Here is a 4,988-nt window from a genome sequence, read left to right on the forward strand (position 1 = left end):
AAAAGAGGGTGGGTGGAAAGGGGGAACCTATTACAAGGATCTACATATAACCTCCTCCCTGGGGGACAGACAACAGAAAATTGGGTTAAGGGAGACATTAGACAGAGTAAGATATGACAAAATAATATTAATTTATAAATTATCAAGGGTTGGGTGGGTAAAGGGAGACGCCGGGCAGTGTAAGATAAGATATAATAATAATTTATAAATTATTAAGGGTTCATGCGGGAGGGAGGAGTGGGGAAGGATGGGGAGGGGAAAAAAGGAAAATGAGCTAATTCCAGGAACCCAAGAGGAAAGTGAATTTTGAGAATGATGAGGGCAACAAATGTATAAGTGTGCTGTACTCAATTGATGTATATATGGATTGTGATGAATTGTATGAGCCCCAATAAAATGATTTTTAAAAATTATCAAGGGTTTATGAGGGGAAAGTAGGGAGGGAGGGGGGAAAATGAGGAGCTTATGGCAGGGGCTTAAGTGGAGCGCAAATGTGTTGAGAATGATGAGGGTAATGAATGTACAAATGTGCTTTACACAATTGATGTATGTATGGATTGTGATAAGAGTTGTATGAGTCCCTAATAAAATGATTTTAAAAAGTGTTCTTTATAAAGAGGAAGATAAATGTGTTGAAGGTTAAACCCAAACAATTGAATGTATCTTTGCCTACCCTTGAGGATCAATGTTGCAATTAAATCAGCAGTCTGAGTAAAAGTTTTAGAATAATAAAAGCTAAGAAATAACCACTCCAAAAAGTGAAATTTGACAGTGAATTGACCAGTTACCCAATGGGAGTATATGATGTATTAAAAATTATAAGGATAACAGGGGACTCAGGGGAACTTGGTGTATTTAGCAAGTCTCAAAAGATTTTTCAACTAACTGAAATTCTTGTAGGGCCAAAGGAGAGATGTACTGCAGAGGAGACGACAGATCTGGATATCCTTTTACCATTGGAAACAGATTGGATAATTGTCCAGTAGCTTTTGTAAGGAATTTAAGTGGATCTGGTATATCTCTTTTTGTTTTGGGGGCCGAGTAGAGCAAGTTCCAAGGATATAGCCCAAACATGACCATGGTTTTTGTACTTGAACTTTTTCAGTGGCTACTTTCAACGTGTATAGTTGTGCAAACTTTACAACATGCTGGTAAAGTTGAAAAAGTCGGCTCTCTTCCTGAGCGGTAATAAAAATGCCATCTGTGTCATGAAATATATTAAACTCTGAACTCACTGCCAGTGAGTCAATGCTGACTCATAGTGGACCCCCATCCCCACCCCTCCCCCCAGCATGGGTTTCTGAGACTGTAACAGTTATGGGAATAGAAAGCCCAGTCTTTCTCCCAAGGAGCTGATGGTGGTTTCAATCTGCCAGCCCTACGGATCTCAGCCCAACACCTGAAATATAATAGCCTGTGGAAAAGCCTTATGAGAAGGCATCGAGGTCTGATGTACATGATGCTGAAGCATAGTAGGGCTGTTTTTCATTCACTGTAGGAAACCTTTCCAGGATACCTCTGAAGAGGTTTGCTGTTGTTTAGTACAGATATGGAAAAAGCAAAGTGTTCTACATCTTTTTTTTAACAGTCTTATTGGCCTTTAATTCACATATCACACAATTCAATAGTTCAATCATGACAAGAAGAGCTGTACAATCATTACCACAATCGATTTTAGAACATTCTCCGCCCCCACCCCCATGGTTAAATCACTTTTAAATTGAGTTGTGTAATCATCAGTTCTAGAGAGTGCTCCCTCCCACATACGTTGTTTGCTCCCTCTACCCCCTCACACTCCTTATCTCCCACCCCCACTCCTATGGCCTCCCATGAATCAGTTCTTATCTCTATGCCTCTACTTCTGTGCTTTGAAAATGGGCAGAGTCAACAGACATAGTAAAAGAAAAAAAAGAAAGTGGTAAGGATAGAATAATAATACAGAGATATAATACAAATAGTGGGTAAGAAAGAACCATAAATATTTAAGAGGCCAGAGAAGAAAGTTTTGTCATGGAATAAGCAAGTAATACTTGAACCAAGAAGAATCTCATGGGGATCTGCCAACGGCTTAATCAGGCTAGGTATTCTGCAGATAGGTTTTGGGCTCCTGCTGTCCTCCACAGCCTTCTACAAATTGGGTGCTCACAATTTAGGCTCTGATACTTTCCCTTTGTCATATTTGGATTTGGTTATTGTCGTTGGATTTGTTGGATCACACAAGCTGGTGTGCTTCTTCTGACTTAGCTAACTCCTTGCTTAGATGGCTGCTTGTTTGAATACAAGCCTTTAAGACCTCAGACACTACTTCAATTGATAGCCAGGCACCATCTGCTTTCTTCACCACACTTTGCTGTAGCACCCTTATCTTCAGCGATCATTTCATGAAGGTGAGTATCGAGCAGGGCCATGTTATCAGAACTAATTGTTTTTGGATTGGGACTAGAGTCCAGTGGGGACCCATAATCCATCTACTTGTCCCTGGGACAGGCATGGCTCCAGCTTATTTTGCCAGTAGTAGTATGACAAATTTAAAACCCCAACAACAACAAACAAACTAGCAGAAAACAAGAGACAAACAAACAAAAACAAGTAAATTAAAGGCAGGGAAACCAGTGCATTCTGCATCTTGTGGGTGCAAAAGAATGGTGAAACAGTCTTTTAAGTCTATAAGGGACCAATCTGTGGGTATAGCCGCAGGGCTTGGGAGACCTGATTGCAATGGCCCCATTGGTTAGATGACAGCATTGATATGAAGAAGTTGCCATCTTCCCGACTTTTCAGATATAGTAAAAAGAGGCGTGTCCCAAGGACTACTTAAGGGCTCGGTAGGTTTTAACATTAATTGTTGGACCAAGTGATGCGTTTGTTTTGGCTTCTCCCCTTTTAGGGGCCACTGCTCAACCTTGATAGGAGTATCAGTAATCCAAGTGAATTTAAGGGGAGATATTTGAGCAGTAGCCCCTCCTAAAAATGTGAAACAGTAAGAGTTAATCCCCATTGCTGCAATAGATCTCTTCCCCTAAGGAAAAAGGGAGTAGTAATATAAAAGGCTGACACATTCCTATTTTCCGTTCTGGTCCAATACATGTTAATATCATACTACACCCTTGAGGAGCGTTTATCCCACCTACTCCCAACATTGAGAGCTTGGCTGTCTGTTGAGGCCCGTGGGGAGGCCATTAAATGTGGCGATAAGAATGCAATCAGCTTCAGTGTCAACATTTCCCGTGAAAGGAATGCCTTGAATTGTGACTGTGAGTTGTGGTCACTGATGTGTGATTGGAGCTGCCCCAAATGCTGTTGCTATTCCAGTGGATTCAAAGCCTGAACCCCTCGCATTTGATTTTGAGTTTGTAAAAAAATGGAAGAATGATTTGAGCAATTCTAGTATCCTTGGGAATGACACGAAGGCCAACCTTTCTCAACGGGCTCTTATTTCTCCTGAATCCATGACTCCAGGGAGGACTCGATGTCCCTTCAGCATGGCACTGGAGAGCCTGATAAAAGCCCAAAAGTATCTTTGAGGTAAAGGTCCCTAAACTCCAGTATTCATCAAATGTACTTTATCAATGTCTTTAATAATGACTTCTTCTGAATTACTAAATCGAACCCGGTGCCAAATTGACTTTGATTTTCCCAGTGTTTTCCTTTTCCACCATGGGGGCCATCTAGAGGGTAATTTGGAATCTCTTTCCCGTCTGTTAGCTCTTGGTCCTTCTTTGCCCTTTCTTTGACGACATTCCCATGCTATATGTCCTGGCTTCCCACAATTATAGCAAGCAGTTCTTGTTAGCATGGCAGCAAAGGTTTGAGCCAAGTGTGTGGTAGCGCCTACACGCTGACCGGTCTTAATGTAACCCCCACATCCCGGGCAGTAGCTTGGATTCCTGCTAAAGCTGCTTGACAAGCATCGCATTTTCATAACAGTCCGGGGCTTCATTACTAGTTACTTGTCCTTTGGGAGCACTCAGTGCATCTCCATGTCTATTGTGTCACCCACAAAACTCTGGCCTTTAAAAGTAATAGGTGCCCTGCTGGCACAAGCCTGTAGCTGGAAGCCTCCAGCTGCTCGTGGGAGAGATTTGTGCCAGCCTGCTTCCCTGAAGATTACAGCCTTGAAAACACTATCGAGTAGTTAGTTCTACGATGTGACATACAGCCACTATGAGTCCTAATCAACCTGATATCATTGAGGCTTTGGGGTTGACTTTTGAAACAGGGTTACTTTTTTTTGTAAGGGGGGGGCTTATGTCTCGCAAGTCAGTCGAATTGCAACCAGAGTAAGTGACCGCATTGCACAGTGGAATGCAATTGCTAACACTTTTCTTGTGGTTCTTCCAATCTGGATGACGCTTAAGTCACCACCTAAATCCTCAAACGGAGGCAAAATCGCTAATGTTGATCAAGAGCGAAAATAAAACAGCCGAGGGAAAACCATTCCTTAATCCAAGAGGCCGCGCGGCAGCAGCCTGTGCCACGTGTCTTAAGGTCTTAGGAAGGGTGCTCCGCGGGCGTAGGCGGGTAACGCGTTCCCGCCAGCCGACCGCCTTCGGGCCCGCCTCCGCCGCTCCTGGCCAATCACCGCGGAGCTGCTTTTCTTAAGTTTCAAAAGCCTTCCAACCTAGCTGGCGCCCAACGGGCAGTGCCCCGTTCGCAGCTCGCGTTTATTTTTAGCTCCCAGGCAGTAGGCTTCCGGGCCGAGCCGTAGCTCCGCCTCTCGCCCCTCCTCCCCGCCGTGCCCAATAGCAGAGGGAGTTTCCGGCGCGTCACCGTCCGGAGGCGGGGCGATAGCCGTCCAATCAGCGCCCGGGGAGAGCTGGCGTAATGAGCAAGCGGCGGAAGACGCTGGGAGGGTCGTGACGCAGCGAGTTTAAGTGGTGACTTTTCCGGGGCAAACTCTGCGTCTCTTTTTTTTCCCCTTGAAAGTAAAACGCACCCTTCACGCAACCGACCATCTTTTTCGGAGGGGCGGGCCGAGAGCGGCGCCC

This window comes from Echinops telfairi, unplaced genomic scaffold, assembly GCF_000313985.2.
Source record: "Echinops telfairi isolate 266 unplaced genomic scaffold, ASM31398v2 ScPeMD7_31;HRSCAF=116, whole genome shotgun sequence".
In the NCBI taxonomy this organism is placed as follows: Eukaryota; Metazoa; Chordata; class Mammalia; order Afrosoricida; family Tenrecidae; genus Echinops; species Echinops telfairi.